Source organism: Cylas formicarius, unplaced genomic scaffold (genome assembly GCF_029955315.1).
Source record: "Cylas formicarius isolate icCylForm1 unplaced genomic scaffold, icCylForm1.1 PGA_scaffold_6__28_contigs__length_40554024, whole genome shotgun sequence".
NCBI lineage: Eukaryota > Metazoa > Arthropoda > Insecta > Coleoptera > Brentidae > Cylas > Cylas formicarius.
The window spans coordinates 4,689,833-4,713,530 of NW_026844347.1; the positions used below are offsets into that span (position 1 = coordinate 4,689,833).

At 33.7% G+C, this 23,698-nt stretch overlaps 1 protein-coding gene across 5 annotated transcripts in view; it reads right to left on the bottom strand.

The window, feature by feature from the left end:
• Positions 1-23,698, bottom strand: part of LOC132702990 (complexin) — a 444,845-nt gene that overhangs the window by 415,672 nt on the left and 5,475 nt on the right. The window contains exon 1 of one of the 5 annotated variants that reach the window (XM_060671968.1): positions 17,464-17,602. The exons of 1 other annotated variant lie outside the window; for it this stretch is intronic. The gene's annotated coding sequence lies outside the window, so the exon portion shown is untranslated. Of the gene's footprint in view, positions 1-4,817; positions 5,022-17,463; positions 17,603-23,698 lie in introns of those variants that run through there. 3 more of the 5 variants (XM_060671967.1, XM_060671971.1, XM_060671969.1) reach the window with 3 other exon arrangements.

Consider the following 23,698-nt stretch of genomic DNA (forward strand, 5'->3'; position numbering starts at 1 on the left):
TTCTTTGATGACTTACTGGACTGCTTTTCGCCAGTTCCCTAATTGACTTCTTCAATAGCTTTATCAAATAGCTCCTTCATTGTGAATGCGGTGTTGTGACTTGCTACAAATCTTTTCACTTGCGCCTATGTAAGTTCTATAAGAGATTCGCAATGTGACTGTGTGCAAAGCACAGTTATATTCAAATTCCGTATGACCTTATTGGCTTCTTACTATTTCCTGAAGGCGCCTTAAAGTCGATTAAATTTCCACTTTTCTAGTACTGCATAAGCGCCATTAATATACGTCTCATCAAGATCAAATCTTTTCTTCTGCTCTATTGGGCACTTCTTTATACTTCTCAAGTATTCTCCTACCAGTAAACAACTTCATCGCGTTCCAGTAAAACTGGATAGCTTTACTATTATACTTTTCCCAGAAAAAAATCCCTATTTTTTGAAGTGGTCTATTAAAGTTTTCTGTGCCACTAAACTGTTATTCATTTCCATATACTCGGTCATAAAGAAATAATCAGGGGTAATGTAACAGGTAAGATGGTAAACTGACAATAAAGCCTATTCATTAGTATCGGATGTATAATTGCGCACATAGCCATTTGTTGACGTTCTAGTCTGATCAGCTCGTATTCGATTGTGTATACGCTTCCAATTGACACATGGTAGACTAATTAAATCCTATCTAACAACATTTGGCAAACATTTTTTTATTTAAAAAAAATATATAAAAAAAATTATTATTTCGTAAAGTATTTGTCATCTCGACGAAAAGCCAGTATGTTGCCGCTTCTTCGCTAGGATGATGAGGACTGCAAAGGAGCAGTTGAAAATTCCCACTACAAATATTAAACGGTTTAGGACAATAAATAGCGTCTGCTATAATAAAATACCGTAAAAATGTTCACGTTCATGACCTACAAAAAACCACTTCCGTTAAAGTTTATGGACGAAATACAGAGATTTAAAGAAGCACAGGTTGTTTTATAACGAAAATCTTCTGGGATTCACAACCATATCGACCGAAAATCGACACAAAAATAAATTAACTGGAGTATAGGATGTGCCATCTGATTGGCAATTTATAACAATAGCAGCAAATATATTCAGAAAATAAAAGAATTCACCCACTCCATTATCGTCTGCAACTTTTATTTCCGAAGGAGTTGGTACAAAAGTGTTTCCAAAAGCAAATTTTTTCAAGTGATAATACTAGATTCTGAAAAGCCTAGAACGTCTGCTAAGTGACAACTTATATTGCGAAACGGAAACTTTTACAAATTTGGCCTAGGGAAGAGGTGTTATGGATAATCATCAGAAAATTAGGGCTTTATTGTCTGATTAATTTTACTCATGCTGACGTAAAATGGTTGTTGAAGTTGAATATGTCGATAGGGCTATCGGATTGCAACTCCATATCATAAAAGCGTTCCATGCTGTAAATTTTGCATTATAAAGAATAATAATAGGTATTTGGCAGTAGATGTTAGGGGTGGTACCTTATAACAACCAATGTGGATTTGTTCTGATTGGTATTTGTTTTCAATTTGTTGTTATGAAAGGTAATATGGCATCGTTATAAGTTATCGGGAAATCACAACAACAGCGACATAACAATCTATGTCTTCAGCAATACAATCAAGCTGAAATGAACCGACCGAAAACTATCAGAGCACAAATTAAAGGCATTTTATTTTTAGACGACGCCGCACCGGACGACACGATTAAGCTTTTAAGTCATATAATATTAATTTCTACAGCAATATGACTTTATAGGTTTATTATAAGAGAACTGGCCGAGTTTAATCGAAATAAGAGGGAATGTAAATCACAAATACATTATCAAAAAGTCACGCACGCAGGTACACCGTGACGACGCTCCGAAAACCTAACCTAAATTATAACAAATGAATGCGCAGAATAAACGTGACAGATAGCCCCACTTGGGCGCAGGGGAAAGAATTATTCCACTAAGTTAATAAACAATGAAAAATGATATTACTGTATTCAGACATTATTAGAAACTAAGGGCACATAAAATAAGATTACTTGGCCATTTCTCTTTGCCCCTGTCGCGGTTTTTCTTCAAATTCTGGAGAAAATTGAGAAACGATGATGTATAATTCCTGTATTTTATTATGGTTTTAACAACAATACTATGCATATTGGCTCCAGACTAATAAAAACTCTAATTTTCGCCTTCTTGTACGCTAGATTAGTAAACATTTAACAAATTGGGTGTACATGTGATATGTGGAATTAGATATATAATTATTTTATTTCCTGTTAAAGAAACTGCAATAACAATTAAATAGTATTCAAGTTATTTAGTTTAGCATTTACATCATTCCATTTATATGTTCATGAAGATATTTTGGATGCATTGCATTTTTTCTACGTACTAAGTACAAGAACTGAGTTAATTCAAACAATTAGTCTGGCCCAAAACCTAAAAAGTTATTACGCGGAATACCTAATCAGGAAAACGTTATACAATTGTTTTGATGTGATAATTTAATTCAGATTTTCCTAAATCGCCGAGAAATTTCCCGAAGAATTCAAGATAAATTCAAAGGAACTGTGTGCATAAAAGGTACCAGGTACCAGGGTGTGGAGCGGAGGTCCCCTCTACGAGTATCCGCTTTTAGGCTGTCGTTGATTTTGGATTGGTTAGGTTTTCTACATATTTTAAAACAATCCAATAAATATTATTTTAAAAAATGATTGCATAATAATGCTTAATATTGTCCATAAGCATTGAGAATGACCTGTAAAGAGTAAAAGTATATACTTTAATTTTAGTGTTATTTCTAGCAAGGGTTTCGCATCTTTATCACCGAAGACAACTTATTCCATATTTCCAAAAAAATTAAGATAAAATTCCCCCGAATAAAATTACCTCGGAGTCTTACGCTTTATTAACATAACTTTGAAAACACTTTTTACAGAATAAAAATAATCCTACGAGTGTTTGAGCGTCTTACCACAGCCATTTCTGTGTTTGCGCATAATAGAGATAATTCAGAAATATGATTTCAGTAAAAATATGTCTGCCCATCGATTTTACTCGACGTCGCGCCATCTCCATGTTTACCCCATTCGACTCGACAATATTTACTAACAATAAAACCGCTTAAATTTGGTATTCAAATTGCTCTGGAGTTTATGTATCGCGAACATCTTAAACTGAAATATACTGTAATATATCACAATTATTATTAGATTTTCTACGAAGCTCTCCATTCTGCAAGAGAAAACTTTTAACTAGAGTTTATCCGAACAATAACAAATATCTTTACGAGAGAGTCTTTACGAAAAAGGCATAAAAATTTAAAAGGCCGGTACTGTTGAAAAGCTTTTCCTTTTTTTTCTACTCCCTTCTTTAAAATGCCTAATTACACACATTTCCGGGATATTACAGCATAGGTTTGGGAGCAATCGAATGTTTTCGGAGATATTTCCCACGCCTTGAATTTTGACGTTTGTCAATTCTGTTGTGTATAGTAAATTTTGATAAATTTTTTAAGTCAATGGATTATTAAGCGCTCGCTTTGCTCGTGCCAAATAAACTCGTGACTCAAATGCCGTTTACCACAATTATTGCAAAATATACTATTTCCATTCACTACCAGTTTTAATATTTAATCTTGTATTGCTTACCGAATATTTTTTGATTTTTTGTTAGGCTGTCGCTGGTCGCCGTCACGTTATCAGAAAATTATCAAAATAATATGATCCGAATAACAAAATAACTTTAATGGGTCAGTTTAAAAAAAAGAAGAAGAGAAATGTAATTATCGTTTTAAAATCTATTCTATCCTGTTAATATCAACCTATCAAGGTAAACGATATAAGATCTGAAAAAATAATTGTTTTAAAAACAATAAAAAACGTAGGAGCACATATGGTAAGATCCATTGATAATTGTTCCTGGATTTACGTCAATCAGCAGGAGCAGGGACAGTTCATGTAGAATTTGTAAAGACCTTCGACTTCCTGGAATAACTAAAACTAACCAAACCAATTTGCAATTTCTGTCGCAAATTCTGATCTTTGTTCACCAAATCAAAAACCCCTTTCATTGCAATTCTATTGGCCGTTAAACGGTGCAAAACGAGAAATAGAAAGATTTAAATTACTTTCGGTTGTTTTTCTGACGATAAAAATTCGTTATATTTTTCGATACGACTGTAGAAACACACTATTCCCATTTTCCCGGCGACTCTGTACTCGACGATAAAATTGGTTATTGATTCTGTAATAAAGCTTTTATTTTAAATTTTTGTGGTAGTTGCCAAGTTAATAGAAACGAAAATGAACAAATTTCGTACCGTGGAGAATTTTTTAATTAATTTTGAACATAGACCATGATAATCGATATGCAATCGATTGCAACGCCGCAAGTAGCAGATGATTTGCTGTGATATGTTGAAGTACAAGTACATAAAATCACCGGGAATTTATGTGCTTCTTGAGAGTCACATGGGACGTAACCGTCAGAACGGACAATCGTCGAAATACCATGACTAAAATCTGCCGAAAACATCCAGTCGCTCCCAATACGTGCCTCATGTACCGGAAACGACCGAAGTTGATATTTTAAATGACACTATCCCCACGTTTGGTGGGTGCATAATAGGGTATATTACAGTATGGAGTAGGAACCACTGCTTTTATATTCTGGTTTTAAATTTTTAACACGCAACACGCAAATCTGGTTGCCTGCCCGCAAACACCCAATGTCGTATTTTTATTGCAACAAACCGATGTAGACCGACCAGCATTTGCGTTAAATGAATCATAATTTATAATAAGGCAACTAACCTCAAAGCGGTATTTGCTCTCTGCGATATATGGCTGCGAGGTAGGCCACACGCGGATTTTAACACTTTAACGCCCGTAAACAGCTTGTAATATTAAAATTGTCGACGCACAAACTGATAAAAAATTCAGGGACACTTTTATGATGATAACATTTATATGAATGTACTTTTTAGCATTTCTCTCGATAAAGGTAAGTCGGTAATTGTCGGTAATGAATCGATCACCTGTTTAAAGTTAGTGGTTCATGGTTGAACTGTGTTCGCCGTAGATTTACTAGTATAAGTAGATATTCGGTAGTTTGACGAACTCTTTCTGTGTTTTTGTTTTCAATTATTTGTCATCTTTCTCTCTCTCTTCCTCGCTATCTATCTATCTATTTCTCTCTCCTTTTCTTTCTCGCCCACTCAAACTTACCCATACACACACTGAGGTTGTGACTCAGACAAAAGATTGTTATTAATTGTTTTATGGCACCGTGGATATTTAAATTTTGGTCATAATTCGGCAGTTAAAAGTAGATAGTAGATAGGTTCGTAGATAACATAAATGTCAGTTGACGCACCCATACTATTTTATATCAATTTTTCATCCATTGTTGGCAATTATTCAATTATCATTTCTGTGTTAATATTAGTTTGCTCATGGCATTTAATTATTTTCCAATTTCATGTACCTTGGACTTATTTTACCGTTATTTGGAATCACTGGAGGAACGCAGGCGATAAGTAAAGTCAATCCAAACAAGATTTTGGATGACAAAGGGGATTTCTTAAGACCCAAAGTTATTTGAAAATTAGTATTTTGAATACATGAGCTTTTGTAAAGTTTTATATATTGAATGAACCAATTACCAGACAAGGTTTCAGTGATAACTTCTTCGTTCTATCCAGTTATTGGCTAGTGAGAAGGCGTCTACTAAAATATGTGTAAGTGGGGGTACCAAATCTGCAAGAGAATGCAAACTATCAGGAAAGATTATTTTTTCACGATTGTTTGGTTGTGGTTGGTTATTACCACTGTGTACAGTAAATTGCGACTTTAATTGTTATATTGGATGAAATAAATTTCCAATTTCAATCCATCCAAGGCTGTGATCCATACGCAGAATGTATAGCAAAAAATAAAGCTTCAGAGTAAATTTACTACCTCTGAAGTCCTTTGTGGTCAATAATCTCTAATAATTTGTGTGGATCACTAGACTTAAAACTACCAAACACTTGTTTGTTCTTTAGTTAATGCGTCGATTGAGACGTCAGTTATCATCAAAAACCACCTAATCAACCTAATTCAATTCACAACTGTGCAATTTTTAGATGTCCATCGGTCCAAATTTCCAGTTCATTACGTAATTAATTCCGACGAGGGTCAAGAAACTACAGCGGTTAGCATACCAGATTTCCCATAAAACTTCTCCTTGCCTTTAAATATTCTAAAAATATATGAAATTATATTATTTTAAGTTTCTCAGAACTTCAATAGAAGAAAGACAATTTTTTGCCGACATCTTTGTTTTATTCTTAAATCATTAACCGTTTTTGCAGCGTTGTTAATGATACTCACAGCGAATTTTCAAACATGTCCTACACTTATTTAAGCAAGACATGAACCGAATCTCTTCCATATTTCACCCACGTGAGTCACCCACCCTGCAAAATGCAGATTTATCAATTTCGGCAGTTATTAAAAGCACTAAACAAACTAATCTGCTTTTCTGCCATCCAACAGAGAATTCGAAAATTTTGATAACGAAAAATGCAGGTCCAGTAATCAAAGAGGAAAATATAAAAGTTTGATATTTTAAAATAACTTTACATTGCAAATATTTAGAACAAACAGTATGACTGCCACATCATATAGATATTGAATATCATCAAAAACCTCTTGGCCCGATTCCAGAAACTAGAGACTGTCCCTTTTGCAACAGATGTTCTGTTTTTATCATTCTTACCTCCTTTTTCATTAAGTTGGTAGAGATAGAGCAATCTTCTCATAGGAATGCGGTTCCCCATATTCAAGAATTAATACCCAAGTTTCATCAAACAGCCAATTATCTCTGTCAGATTATGAACTACACATTTTGTGTTTCGAAGTGGAAAAGTATTCAATATTGAATGGATTTTTTTTTAATTTCGGATTTTTGCAGAATACCGCGAAGGAATTCTTGATTTTGAAAGATAAAGCAAGCAACGAAACATATTTTCTGATTTTCTAAGTTGCTTAATGAGTGCATAAAAAATGAAACCCAAAATTAACGCCAGAATGACCATAACTATCACAGCTTATGTGTTTCCACCTGAGCGGAATATTAAGATATGCAATGTTGATATGGCAAACGGCATGTCCTTTTCAGGAACATGCACTTGGTAAGGTATCCAAGATGGTAGTACAATTGCTTTTTACAAAACTTCTGGATTCCTCCTGCGTCGGTTTTTTCTTAGTCGAAATTCCTGACGTTTCGCCAATCATCCTGTTGGCTTCCAGGATGAAACCTGGGTTTTAATTCTTGAATCTGGGGAACCGCATTCCTATGAGAAGATTGCTCTCTCTATCTCTACCAACTTAATGAAAAAGAAGGTAAGAATGATAAAAACATAGCAGGTGTTGCATAAAGGACGGTCTCTAGTTTCTGGAATCGGACCCAAGAGGTTTTTATGATATTCGATATCTATACGATGTGGCAGTCATATTGTTTGTTCTAAATATTTGCAATGTAAAGTTATTTTAAAATATCAAACTTTTATATCTTCCTCTTCGATTACTGGGCGTGCATTTTTCGTTATCGAAATTTTCGAATTCTCTGTTGGATGGCAGAAAAGCAGATTAGTTTGTTTAGTGCTTTTAATAACTGCCGAAATTGGTAAATCTGCATTTTGCAGGGTAAGCTTGGATGCATTTGGATATCGATTGACTCACGTGGGTGAAATATGGAAGAGATTCGGTTCATGTCTTGCTTAAATAAGTGTTGATAAATGTTTGAACATTCGCTGTGAGTATCATTAACAACGCTGCGAAAACGGTTAATGATTTATGAACAAAACAAAGATGTCGACAAAAAATTGTCTTTCTTCTTTTGGAGTTCTGAGAAACTTAAAATAATATTATTTTCATATATTTTTAGAATATTTAAAGGTAAGAAATTTTATGGGAAATCTGGTATGCTAACCGCTGTAGTTTCTTGACCCTCGTCGGAACTAATTACGTAATGAACTGGAAATTTGGACTGATGGACACCCAAAAGTTGTACAGTTGTGAATTGAATTAGATTGACTAGGGGGAATTTGATGATAACTGACGTCTCAACCGACGCATCAGGATAAACAATCATCGCATCGAGTAAACAATAGTACAAAATAAAATTAACATGAAAATTATTATAACTAAAGAACAAACAAGTGTTTGGTAGTCTTAAGTGTAGTGTTCCACACAAATTATTAGAGATAAGAGACCTCAAAGTACTTCAGAGGTAGTAAATTTACTCTGAAGCTCTATTTTTTGTTTTACATTCTGCGTATGGATCACAGCCTTGGATGGATTGAAATTGGCAATTTATTCTATCCGATATAGCAATTAAAGTCGATATTTACTGTACACAGTGGTAATAACCAACCACAACCACAACCAAACAATCATGAAAAAATAATCTTTCCTGATAGTTTGCATTCTCTTGCAGATTTGGTACCCCCACTTAAACATATTTTAGTAGACGCCTTCTCACTAGCCAATAACTGGATAGAACGAAAAAGTTATCACTGAAACCTTGTCTGGTAATTGGTTCATTCAATATATAAAACTTTACAAAAGTTCATGTATTCAAAATACTAATTTTCAAATAACAGGATGATTGGCGAAACGTCAGCAATTTTGACTAAGAAAAAGCCGACGCAGGAGAAATCCAGAAGTTTTGTAAAAAGCATTACAGTAGCATGTGGAAGTCTCTTTGAAAAATTAAAATGGTAGTACAATGTAAATTTTTTGACATAATGACACAATAAAATGAAAGAATGTCCCAATATATATGTAAGCCCGTTTTATTGACAAGTAGAAACATGAAACATTAAAGAAGTGTGTTAGGGATCAATGTTCCAAAGCATATGAAAATTTGAACATTTACAAATATTATTTTTATCACCTACATATATGTAATATTGTAGAATTCGAGTTTTTCCTGACACATTTTACTAACTAAAGAATGTTAAAGGTACTTCTCCAAAAATACTATAAAAATTAAGGCTCATATAGTGTAGTTCCTTGAATTGAATACGTTTATCGTTGTACGACAAACAAAACAAAAACTTTCCATGCTATTTGTCAGCAAAGAGTAAAATCATTCTTTAATCGTTTCCAAGGAAATTAAAACCGTTGCGTCAAACGCATTTTTCTAGCCGTCAGTGGATTTCACGTCGTCAAAGAAAAGAAAAGGGGTGCAACCATTAAATTCGACGCTGTATGTACTTCAAATATGAAATTGAGGCGAGAAGAAAAAGTTAGACCCTTTCGAGTCGAGCTAAATGAAAAAGTGTTATTGCAAAAGGTCACGCAAAAAACGAAAACTTATAACTAGTTCGTTTTACGAAATACTAACCTTCCGCACACCAAAAAAGGGATAGTTTTTAGTAATAAGTATAATTTGTGAGAAAATACATAGTTATTTGAGATTCCGTGATATTCGCATAGGGTGATATTTTAAAAGATTGAACAGTTTTTGTTTGTTGTACCAGTTTTTTGTGTAATATTGAATAAACCGGCACAAAAATTTGCAATGAAAATCATTTTTTGTAGAAGTGAAATATTACTTAAGACCATAATGAGGTTTAATTGTAATATTCACTTCGCCCATAAGTTTTTTATTTTGTTTAAATGAGTTGAGATGGAAAGATCTAGCCGTCCGTATCATCCGGTTCATTATTCTGGATTCTTTTGTTATGAAGTGGAACCACTATTGGAACCCATGCTGTTAGCAATTTCGTCAACTGCAGCAGCAAAAAAATGCTTATACATTTTAAAATAATCTCGCCAAAAATAAATCCTGAGACCAAAACTAACTAAAACTCCAAGTTAAGTGAAGAATAAAAAAAATAACGCTCATCTGACAAATAAAAAGGAACCGTACTATTTACTCCACTTCTTTCCGGTTCGTTTCACGAAACTTTTCGTTTCACTTGAGAAGCTGCACTTAATTTTAAGAAATGACCACTGTCACTCCTAAACTCGACCTTAGAGGGATTATTTATATAGGAAAACAAATCATTCCCGGGCGTTACAGAAGAATTGCATTCATCTGGCTTACGTCTAAGCTCGTCCTAAAATAGTTTTTCTTCCTTCCGTGACACGTATACAGAAGGATTGTTTTTATTTTCAAACTCTGGCTTTCGGATATTCGAAAGGCAGCTTTTAAAATGGCAATTTAAAGTCGTTGACCGTGTGTACAATTCGCTAAAAAGGGATCGTGCTAATCTTATACTGATAAGACATCCATCAGATTAATAAAACCAGAATTAAGAGTCGGACTTCTGACAGAATATATTTTGTCGTATTTCTCGTCGTCGCAGTCGCCAATCCCATTTAGTTGCTTGCTCAGAGGGAGAAAGGGATGAAGGAGACATTTAAAATTGGTATTTAATTTGAATCTCTCGGAGACAACATTAAGGACGAGTGTTTTAGACTGCGTAATATTTCAATGGGATTTCAGATCAGAATTCTGCACGAATTAAGGAACAAAATGCGAAAAAGGTTGAGTTAAAATCAAAGCCAATGTTTTGATTAGGTTATAATTCATTTCATTAATTTTGCTGGATAAAATACCTTTTGGTCAAACAAAATTTTAATCCCATATTAAAAACATACCACTTTGTTAGGAATACAGTTTACGAATTATACAGTTACTTACATTAATTTTTATTTTTCAATCACGCAAATGTTAAAAAACCGTGAAAAATTTTTTGGGGTATCCAGTGTTTCAACCTGAGAGATCTGCAGATGTCGTCCGAAGTTAAAAAAAAACATATATTTGTATATAATAAATAATATATCAATACTGTACAAGTTTTACAATCACTGTCACAAATTATATTACCGAAAAACCATGACATGCTATTTTGTAACTTTTGTCTTATTATGTAAAAAATACATAAAAACTTGGACTAACATATACTTGTTATTTTTCTGGACAAGTACCAACTTTCCTATTTTAAATACACTACTCTGTATATTAAGGCATTTTGTTAAATTCCCAATTTTCTAGATATTTCAAGTCTTGCCGTTTCTGACATATTTTGAATAAAAATTAACGTTTGGAGGTCTAAATATATCGATTTCTTCGACTGGCAGCCTTTGGTGCACATTTGGACTTGATTTTGAATGTTGATTAATACAAAGTTATCAAAAACTAACACTAATAATTAAAGTAAAATTTATTTCGGATGCAGGCACCCTATTTTTATAATTTTATCGAATTAAATATTTTTAAAAACGGTGACATGGAATAATGTTGCCTATTTAACAAAAACTGTGGATTTCGAAATATTACCAAAAAAACGTTTTTCTATTCGAAAATTGTTGTACGCATATTAATTAGTCAAAAAGATGAAAAATAAAAGAAACAAAATAAATTTGGCACTACAGAAATGGCAATTTCTATAAATCTTATAAATCGTGCCTGGTAATTGAGTGATTTTATCAAAAACATCTTGACATTTACTGTGGTAAACTAAAAAATAAAAGTATAAACATTTTCGAATCGTAGTATAACCGTTATATAAAAAATCTCATTTACTGGTAAATTGGTATTTAATCAAGCAATGATGGCGCAGATGATAAATCATTTAGGAATATCCTCCGTTCGTTTGTCAAGTTTCGATTAACACATACAAGGACCTTTTATTTATATTGAACTCAAGTAGTGTCTCTAACACCTTTTATGTTAAATATAATATATTAGAAAATTAGTGCCTTTTCCAAAATACTGATGCACTCTCTTCACCACACTCTAACTAATGATGGATGTGTTAAGGTAATTAAAAAAAAAATCTTAATTAGTGTTTGTATATATTACGAATAAATTATTACGAGTGTTTCAGACAAATTAGTTGACGAACGATTGGCGAAGGCGCAAGAACAACAAGAGCTCATGGAGAAATATATTATTTTTTAAGAATAATTTTGCTTTAGAAACTTTACTTTTAAACTTTCATCCATTCCCACGCCGCTTTAGCTCATTGAAATCTTACAAGATGTAGCAAGCATCAATTTTATTTTTTGCAATTTAGCACAGTAATCCTCGATTGAAAATGAACGCATAAAATAAGATTGTTTTACATTTTTTATTTATAGGACATTAAAAAGACGTAAAAGTCGCTATTTCCAAACACTAAGTCGTATCACGTAACGTGAGTCGAGTTTGACAGTTTCGAACTATTTTTGGTGTTGTCTATTATTTCGTTGGTTCAATATGTAATGGTCGCAGAATGCAAAAATATAAGTAGTAATGAAATTCGAATACAAAATTACTCGAAAGCTTAACCTCACATAAAAAATTAACAGGTAGCAACTTCGTATCAATCATCTTCGTAGTATTTTGATTACGCAAACAATTATTATATTAAATACATTTTGTGACGATAACAAGTAATCATATTTAGCTTTAACTTTGTTCTCGGTGTCAGTTTGTTCTGATTACTTTTGCATATTCCCATATTTTTTGTATAGGATCGAGCAATCACTGTACTGTTGGCATAATATCAATCAACAAAAGATATAAACAAAATAATGAATGGATACTAAAATAGATACACGTGGCTGAATGGACTTTAAAAAATCTTTGGGGCTTTATTCTCTTGAATTCAGGACTGACATAAGTCAGATTCAGTTCAGATTTTGGGTATTAGATTTATAATCGGACCTGGTTTTATTGAACAATTTAAATTAAACTAAAATTAAGATATTGCAAAAATAACATCAAAACTGAGCCGTGCCTCTTGGTTTTCCAATTCTCCCGAACTTTAAGCTCTGATATCTCAGACCCGGCAAAGTGTTTCAGTTTAAAATTTTAAATACTGTAGGGTGAGTTTAAATTATTTTGCCTTTAAGTTTGCGGAAAGTTAAGTCATTAAATTAGAAAAATAAGAAGTCTTCCAGTAAGCGGTCAGTGATGCGACAAATAAGAAAAATCATCTATAGATTCTTTGAACCGGGAAATCTATTACAGAAAAATTATCCTAGAACGATATATTCCTTTTTTTTACTTTTTTACAATGCACTAAGGTATCGGTCTGTGTGCCTAGGTTTTTTAAAAACAGAGTGACCCAATGTGAAGTCTGATTTTTAATGGTAAAACGTGTGGTGGGGAGTGTAGGGTTTAAATGGCTAAGAAAATCTCGGAGGAGTTTTTGACCATCAACCTAGCGTTTTCATAGTTCGGGTTTTAGATGAAAGGTGTCGCGGGCTTTTTTCTCAAAAATTTATATAAAAATATTTCCTATCACTGGAGAATTTGTTTTTCTGATATTTGTTTATAAATTTGACAGTTATAAGAAAAATATGTTTGATTCCTAATTCTCCCATTTCAATATATCTAAAATAATGTTGAGTTTCGGAAATAGTTATTTAATAGAAACTAGCCATAACATCGTTTGCATCTAATGTAACAGCCAACAGCATATCAGCAAGTACAGAGGAGGATGCGCATCAGTTTCAGTTTAGCTCAGAAGAAGCCAACAGAATAATTAATGATATGTCAACAACTTTGATTTATCAACAACCTACGCAGGAGGAATACAGAAGATTTGTAAGTAGTGCTAAAAAACATGTTGACTGTGGAACAAACCTAATGACGGTCTATAGAAATTGTCACTGGACAGTTCTAGTTCTAGTAGGTGGTGTGGTAGTTGATGTGGTAAATAAAAATATCACGCGAATTTCTGCACCTACAATATAATGCTCCTCGAAATATTTGAGGCGCCCGAACAACCGGGTGTGCTCGTAATCTTTTGTTATTTAGAGTTTTCTCTCACAGTTTACTATGAATAATTGAAAGTATTGTCCCGTTTGGGTTTCGATGAAAGTTCTGATAAACTGAACACTTTTTCTAAATGTCATTGATCACACGCCATGCAGCAGTTTGCTTGAAATATAAAGCAAATTATTAAAAAACGGATTCATCCTTGGTTCGATAAATAAAGGATTTCGTCCGTATACAAATGTATTTTTTCACATGTGAATTACATATGATGCGCGATATACATATATCTATCTAAAGGGTCTATTTAGGTAGATTCCAATAGAACGTAAATGACACCAGCAGTTGTCGCCTTTCCGGTAAATAAATTAAATTATTGTCGTTAGCCGAATATTTAAACAATTTTGCGAGATCGCCTGGTCGAATCGGACTGTGTCGGATTATCGTTTGGCGTATTCGAAACGTCATTATTATGTACGTTTAATTGTCAGTATTATTTTGCGTGTGTTATAATAACGTTAATCTCGGGCGCAACTGGAATTTCCGTTGCCGTCGAATTTTGGTTTATTAAATTATTGCGCATAAGTGAGTCGGCGTCTGTCCATGGACACGCGTTTTGTTAACTTCTCGCAAGCATTATTATAACCTGTTGCAAACTGAATAATTAACTGAATTATAATAATAATTAACTTCCAATGTTGCGAGAATAAAGTTAATTGTTGATTTTCCTAACTTCTCGCCATGTGCAATCGCAATACAATATTTGCACTCAATAATTCTTCTGTATTATATGGGATATTGCTCCCCATTATCATTTTCTCCTTGCTGTTACACGTCCATAAATATAATCGCTCGTAACATTATTATCAAAAAAATATGAGACGAAACTTTTAATATGTTTCAACACAACAATGCCAATAATGTGTTAGAGTGACACTGCAATTTATTTTATTACTTTACCGTGAAATCGAGCTACAATTTCACAATTTCACATGAATTTGTCATAGCTTGACTTAACCAAGATATGACACCAAAATAAGCAAATGCCTCTTGAACTTTGACTTTTTTTGCTGGGTTATTATTTTTTGGATAAAAATCAAGGTAACATAACATGCCTCAATAGACCTTTTAACAATTACCTAAACTACGAAGAACATTCTATTCTCAGTCTCTAACATCCGATGTCGTGGGAAAGGAGGTATAATTAGGAATGAAATAGGTCCCTTGGTGAAGATAAAAGAGATTTTGGAAATGCTGTTGCTTTACTACATCAAGAAAGCATATGGTGTTAAATCGTATGTCTGGTATTAGCCGCTTGATCACTTCCATTGCATAGAAGATTTCAGGTTGTCGACTACAAATTGAAAGCTTCCAAAACGCTATATTGGTTAGTTTTGTTTTTGTGACTTGAAGTAAGTTTGAACATAAAATTCCATAATAGTATTCCTTTAGACTCGTTCAACAGAAATACAGCTATGCGAAATGCAGATTAGGATCTGACATCGAACAAGGAAGCAGCACACACGATCTAACTTCACTATCTTCGGTGGCCTGTCCAACGAAAATATCAATCTATATCAGCAGCTTCTTTATAGCACCTCTGCCCATCAATGGCAACCGGCTTCCATGTTGTTTTTTTTTCTCTTCCGTTCCTTCGGTACATGATTTTAGCAGTCTGGAGGCATCCAAATCCATATTTTCTTAGATAATTTTATTAGGTAACAGAGTTATAAAAAAAAATCTTTAGCGATCTTTGATAACATATGTTTTTCAACCTTCTGTATTGTTATACAAATATTTCATTTTTCACGATAAAGCTGAACAATGTGGCTACTAGTTAAATAAAGGGTCTGCCTATGCTGATAACACAGGAACTTTTGAAGTGACGAACGGAAAATATGTTGAGGACCAATCAATATGCGCATGCGCAGTCGTTTGAGACTTGGCGACTTCCAAGAACGACAACAATTCGACAAGTTTCAGCAGCATTTCCCCTACAGCATTTTCTGAAAATATATCTATATTTCGTTAAATATTATATTGTAAAACGGGTTAAGCGTGCTTCTTTAGGAAGAAAATGGCGCCAAATGCAGGTTAGGTTGTGAAACTTAGAGGCACTCTCGTCACATGTGCCCTGCAATATCTTCCGCAACCTCTCCTTCTTCAGATCCGCAATATTGTTAGATTTTGTTGTCCAGACCTGTTGGATCCGCTCATTGTCATAGTCTTAGCCTTAGCCTTAGTCTTATTGCGCCTGAGGAGCATAAATTTTGACCGTCCTTAGGTCACTATATTATTTGAAGCTATATTGCATCTAAATGATAAAATTAACATTTTTTTACAGGATAATTCGATTGGGATGGACTGAAAATATTATATGAAACCTTGAATAAAATATGAATAAATGAACTAATTTTGGGACTCAAATTCAAGTAACTGCCTCTAATCGATTTTCGGTTATTCAATTTGCCGAATAATTATAACCAACGACCAACTTTTCCCACAAAATGTCAATTGCTGCGAAATATTCGAGCAGATTATTGTCATGTTATTTGTGTGTGGTATTTTTCAAACATTAATAATTGGAAATACCAGTCTAGAAATAAATACAGATACGAAGAAAATATGAACAGCAAATCAAAGTACTCCTTATTAAATAGATAGAAAACTCTACATCATCTTCACAAAAGTGATTTTTAATTTCTCTTCTTACTTTTTCTCTTAATATTTAAAAAATATTAAATTTAAAAATTTAATTTTTTTTAACTTTCTAAATGGTAAATTGTTTGGTAAAGCCTTTACCGTTGCCGAAATCCCTTCGCTGGGTATCCTTGTCTTGAATAGACTATGTATGAGCAATGAATACCTAAAAAAAATATTCTTCTTCACAGACAATTGTCCTAAATTAATAGGAACAGTTTAAAATTTTCATTACAAAAAAATGTGGATGGACAGTACCACGCGCCCTTAGATAAAATCATTATTTTTTGACATTGCCCAAAGGACAACGATTACATTTTCCAATATGCCATGCTAAACCAAGTAATATTGCAGGAAATAATTTTTCCTGCAATCCAGTCTTATGCCAATCCACGCGGCTGAGAAAATTCCGGTATTAGAAATGGCAATCAAAGAATAATAGATAATTAAAACCCAAAGTGCAAGAAGCCGAGATAAGGAAAAACTATTAGCGGCGAAAAAAATTCTATTTTCGTCATCATCTCATTATCAAGATCGAATTGAGCAAGTTTAAAAACACACGTTGACATCTTGACGCTATTTTTCGAAGATGTCATTCAAATTTCTCATGAATATTTTCCTTATATTGGGTCAACAGCCGACAAACGCGTGCGGTATAAGCGCTGCAATTTTATAGGACCGAATTAGATCGAGAATATTTTAAACAAAACATTATATCGATTAGAAGACCTTCCAAATTAGGTTAAAAATAAACATCGACCGATTCAGGGTTTCTCGAATCATCACTAACATGCGTTATACAGCGGTTATTTACTTGTAAACTTGAATTTATTTCAACCTTTTGCGGGTTTTTCGAACCGTAGAGGTTAGATTCATTATATATTAAGTTCCTCGAGCATTCCAAATGCTGAAACAGCCTCACATGTTTCATTTATAATTAGAAAACACCGCCAACGATAATTGCGAGCAAATATAAAATGAAAGAAAACTTACCTGGGTTCGAAAAAGTGTTTTCGGGGATTGTTTCGACACCGACCACCCTCAAAGTAACACGTTTGCCAACTTATTGGCCAGAAACAGAACCGAAACGTGAAAGAACCAGAATCGGCATTCGCGCATTGTGTTTCGCGGCCGAGGATTCGCGATTTTGTCCTCGGCTGAGATCGGAGCTCGGTCGGAAACGCGGAGACCGCTGTCTACCACGATGCCAAATTGTCAATCAGATATGTGCTTATGAATCGGAACTTTTAAATCGAGGAACTAACATCTGTCGCTTAAATGTTCACGAGGTTCGTTTATCAATCAATTTTAGATAATAAGAAAGAGAATTGACACTTTTTTGTTCATAATTCTTATTGTATATGCTAGTTCCTACATAATTGAGGAAACAAACATTTTTTTAAAAGCATTTATATGATTAGAAAGTTTTCTCAAAGAGATAAAAGGTTAGATTTCTTTCATTCGAAGGAAACAATCCCACACTCGCCACCAATAGAAGCATCCCACGACCCAGTTTTATTTTAGCGAAGTGGCAAAGTCGCAGACTGAACGCGACTGCAAGCCCTCCATAACCGTATAGTGGCGGTCCCTTTAGGTTTTATACCGTATTAGACTGCTGTTTCATATTGATTTTTCCGCCCATGTTTTGTGTTCTCTGATAAAGGATCCATAAATTATTGTACATTGCCGCCGTTCCACATTCGAGTCCTGTTAAGTCACGCAAAAAGTGTTGTCTGCAGTTGTGAGGCGAAATTTAGGGCCCGCTCGATGTTTCGCGTTTTTTCAACGTAGACCTTTCCGCTTCTTAGGGAATTTTGCGATCGAATATTATTGTCGTATATTATTACAATATATTAATTAATTAACAATTTTTACCGGTGCTAGAAGTGAGAAATTTTTGTATTTGACTAATGAGAGTGATCGTGGGCGCTCGATCCTCGATCACAAACCAGCTTATTACCTACAGGGTGGCTCAAGACTGTAACAAACTACAATTTTTCCTTATTAAGCACAATTTCGCAAAATTATTTGCACTTGTGCTGCATAAAATTTGACATTTGTACAAGAAACCAGAAATCTTTAAATGGCACCCCAAATATTTTTTAATTTTATTGCGACCTTGGAAAAAATATTTGAGAAAACATGCTTTTCGATTATCTGCTAGAACGGTGAACATAAAATAAAAGTTGACATTTATATTTTAAATTCAAATAATGGATTTAATTTGCCGTCTGCTCAGGAATATGTTTTTGTTGTTACGATATAGTATCTTATTGCTTTGATTTGCCTTCAGCCGAAACAAAAATAAAAACAGATAAGGATAAAGCCACCGTTTACGACAAAGAAAGAAGTACAAATAAGGATAAGAACTTTTTTTGGAAATTCATCGAAATTTGGTTATGGTTTCCAGAGAAGTGTTGAATCATATTGGCTTCTTCACAACTGAAACAGTTCCAGTTAAGCTCTGAAAAAGCCAACAGAATGATTGGCGAAATTTCAGCAAGTTCGATTCATCAACAACCTACATCCAGAAGTTTTATAAATAGTATTACTGCATAAGTTTCTTTGTTTGTTGATTGACATTTTTTTGTTCATAATGGTTATTGTATATTCTAGTTCTTATTTGTAATATTTATGTGCATCTATGAGCCATTTATAACATTAGAATTGTTGACCATTGGTGCAAGTAACTAGTTTCGCGTAAATCTCTCATAATAATGTAGCACTCAGTATAAAAACGAATCAACTCGACGTGTGGGACCATTTTCTGACGCCGGATTGGGAAGCGAACTAGGGGGTCGCAATCAAGCACTTTGAGTAGCCGGATTTAGAATTATTCACCCAGTGTTTATATGCCCCGTTGCCAGAGTCAATTAGGTAATACAGGGGCGGTAGATACCGTAAAATTGATGCACCTCAGGCGGCTATGATGGTTTCCTTCAGGAGGGAATAATCTTCGGTGGATGCCTGGAAATTACAAACATTAACCTGCATTTTGCGCAATTTTCTTTCTAAATAGCGATCTTCAAACACTTAAATGAAAATGTTATGAGATCTGGGCGTATTTTGAACAATTTGGGATGTTCGCTTCAAAAGTGCCAATATAATAAGCATAGGCAACGGCTCTATATATCTAGAAGCTAAAACAACTGCGTCAGATGACTCCGCAGTTTCGATCTCTATGGTCGATGAAATTCCATAACTACGTATGATGGTTTGGGTGTTTAGGTTTGTGATGTAGTTTTAAATATTTTATTGCCAAAAGGTTATGCTTACGATAATGGATCCAAATTGTAAAACAGGCAAGTTTATTTTGAATTACACAAGCGGCCGTAAGCCATGGTGCCCACCCATTTAAAAAGTCTAGTTTAGCAAAAATGGCACCCATTTAATAATATTTTATTATCTTATATATCTTATATCTTCATATCTTATATATCTATATCTTAAACTGCACCTTACCTTTTTTGAAATAAATGTGACCCACAATTGACATAAAAACTTTCCAGTAGGCGGCAGCTTCAGAAAATTCCATTTGTAACGAACCACCACTGCACGGATGCCATTATCTTAACCGCAACGCCTTGAGATGGCCCGACGCAAAAAACCCTTTGATCCCGCTCGGACCCCGGCACGTCACGACTAGTCCGGATTCCGACACGGCAGTTGCGGTTCGACGGCGTTACACGACGGACGCGAAGCTTTATTTTCGTTTTATTCACCCATTTGATCATTCCTTTTGAAACAAATTGTTAAAGATACGCAAACTTAGTAAAATAGTAAGAAGTCTGTTCCGTGTTTTTCGTGCTACTCACTTTGCCCCGAGAGGACCCCGTGTCTTACAGAATTTCTTTTCATACAACTACCACCTCTTTTTAGGACTCCTTGATTTTCTACTCATTACTTTAATGAAAGAAACAAATCACAATACATTTTGCGCTGTATGCGATAAAAACAATGTCAGCGGGTTAATTTCTTAAATAAAATTAAAAAATAAATACCATGCAGACACTATTTAAAAAAACTGCAATAAGAGCGTTTCCAATTTTCCTACAATTTTTTTTCTCAAACACTCTTTTCGGTTTTCTATTCGGTAAATTCGACGAACGATACTTTGTTACCAGAATTCAAGAAATTAGTTAAACAAAATGTGTCAGGCCAAATTATAGTATACGATTGCTGTCACAGTCAGATTTTATCTCACCTTTGACGTCAATCTGTAATTGTAAAAAATACCCACAGCGCCAACATCTTTGTAAATTTTACAATTCAACAAATAAGCTTTCGGCAAATAATTTTTTGGCCAACTGCATTGTAAATATCACGAAAGGTTCCAATCTCACTAGTTTTGGTTAGTTTTACATAGTTCCGCTGGAGATTCGTATTGTATTTGCTGTTTTACTTTAAATAAAATAATATAAAAAAAATCAAACTATTACGAGAACGTCAGGCCACCAAATATATCGAACCAATCAAATAATGGCTAGTTTGCCAAGGTATTTGCTTAACTGTTTCGAATAGATGAACTTGATAGAATTTAATCTTATGTTCTTGACATTAATAAAATTACTGAGAACAATTAATTTTGGGAAGGTTTTTAAAACGCTTGCATTCAATTAAATGTTTTTGAAAATCTCACATTATTCACAATCAAAAGAACAGACCTAAGTTCTATGTAAGCTTTACTAAAATGTAACCAAATACAAAAGATGGAACCCTTTCAAACATACTCTCTAACTCAGAAACGAAAAGGACTAGGCAAATTAAGTTAAATAATAACTTAGCTAGGTATTAATCTGTTAATATCAAATGATTATGCTTATTATTTCCATGTACCATGCGTTCAATTTATTTTAACAACATTTTAATTGCCTGTAACTTTTTTTGATTTTAGAGATATCAGGGCAAACAAAAAAACAAAATGTAGGGTTAATAGCCAAGTTTTTTCCAGGTGAAGTATAAAACTAAATATATGGACTGATGAAAGTTCTTTCACTACAAGAAAGGGTTATAATAGATAAAATACGCGATATTGGTCTTTAAATAATGCTAGACAAATACACGAAATAAAATCCCAATCATTTAATGTATGGTGTGGTGTGATAGATGGACATATTTTGGATCCGATATTTATAGATCAAAAATAAACTGGAGATCATTATTTGCAACTCTTAGAGCACCAAATAGAACAATATATAGAAGAGTTACCCCTACATATATCAGCGCTGATTGTACAGGCAGCAAGGCGGTGCCCCTCCTCACAATGTTGTGCAAGTTGTGCAAAATTTTCTTAACATTGAATATCCCAAGGGTTGGATAGGGAACGGCGGAACTATGGATTGGCCAGCCAACAGCCCCGACTTAACTTTAATTGATTTTTTTCTTTTGAGGACACGTAAAAAATCACGTGCACAGAACTGTAATAATGTCGTTTAATTTCGGCAAAGGATTTCAGAGGCAATCAATCAGTTAAGAAACAATCCGCAAACGTTACCAAATGCAAGACATACAATTAGAGTGTATGAGAAATGGAAAATAGTGGTCACATACCTTTAGTTTTTAAAATAGAGAATTTTTTACTTTAGAAGGTCTTGTTATTTTTAAGGTTTTTGTTCTACTTTCATTTGTAAATAATTATTGTTGTTGCGGTCAGTCACGACACTCTTTCAAATCTTTTAGACGATTTGTTAAAAACAAATGGTCTAAAATATAAAATGTGTTACATCATTATAATCGGAATAAGATATTAAACACATATATAATATACAGGGTGTTTAATTTAAAAAATATATGATGTAGGCTTATATGTCAGAAAATTAATAGTGTTTTGTTTTATACGTTACTTGGAAAAAAACTTGGCTACTAACCCTACATTCTGTTTTTTTATTTGTTATGTTATCAAGATTAATTAAACGCACGTTACAGTTGATGTCGAACAGAGCTTGCAAGGAATTTGCAAAAAAATGGTGCAACAGACCAAATTTTATTTAAAATAATAGTTTTTCAGTTTTCAAAACATTTGATTCACCAACTTGAAACGGTATTATAAAATCAAAATCATGTATCGAAATAAAAATATTAACCACATTTTACTATCGCATTCAACTGCCCTGTCGATTTTGATATGAGTTAACGAGACGTGTACCACACCTGCCTGTTTTGAAGTTTTATTGCGTTGGATTCGTTAGCGCATTGTTCAAACAATAGTCGAACCGTTTTTAACCTAGTGTATAGGATTTGCCAATTAGCTGATTGCAAACAAATTGAATATTGTTCATATTTTGGCGGCAAGTGATTTAAATTTGGTTAATTGTGTATCAAGCATTTCAATTTCGACTCCCAGCGTTAGGATCTGAGAAACGCGAACAGATACAGGATGCAATTAAACTTCCAACCATGACCGACGAAGCTTTTCATCTACTAATGCCTTTTTTTAACGAGGTTAAGTTTGGGCAAGGAACAATATTACCAATTCTATTTAGTATCTCATTGAGACAAACGCATAATAAAACTATTAAAAAAATGGCCACCGAAATCTGCTAAAATTGTAAGAATAAATGAATAAATAAACATTTAGTTAAGTAATTAAAGTCAGGAACTATTTTTGATTCTCTAGCTAGCTACTTCAACAACAAATGAACTTCTGCTTATATAGCACCACATATGGGATAAAAAGCAACAATCCGGTTTCGGTTCTTATGCAGTAATTTTTAATTTTATATGTCTTTCTGTTTTCAAATTCATCCATTTTTATTTATAGTATTACTTGTTGTCCTATGGCGTATATATGGGACGCACTGTATATTCCACCAATTTCTTAAATTTCCTAGTACATTTTCGCTGAAATCAAAAAAATTAAAAATCAACCTCCATCGCTGTAACCCCAAAGTATTTGTACTCCCTATCAATTTCTAATTTTAATAAACCACTGTGAGTGGTATTCACATTTGCGTTCATTTTTTAATTTCGAAAAGTATCTTTCATCCATTCTGCTAATTAAATTTTTCCAATACCTAATATTTCCTATTTTCGAAATCTATGTCTTCTAAAGGAGACCGGGATCCATTTGCTGCGTACCTACGGCGAAAAAATGCATTTGCCGATTACCTGCTCTTTGTACTCTTCAGATTATATCAATTTGTCAGATTCCAATTTTCTTTTAGTTCAGTAGTTAGTTTTTCAAAGCGAAGCCCGAGTTTTTCTCGAGAATTGGTGTACGAAATTTCAA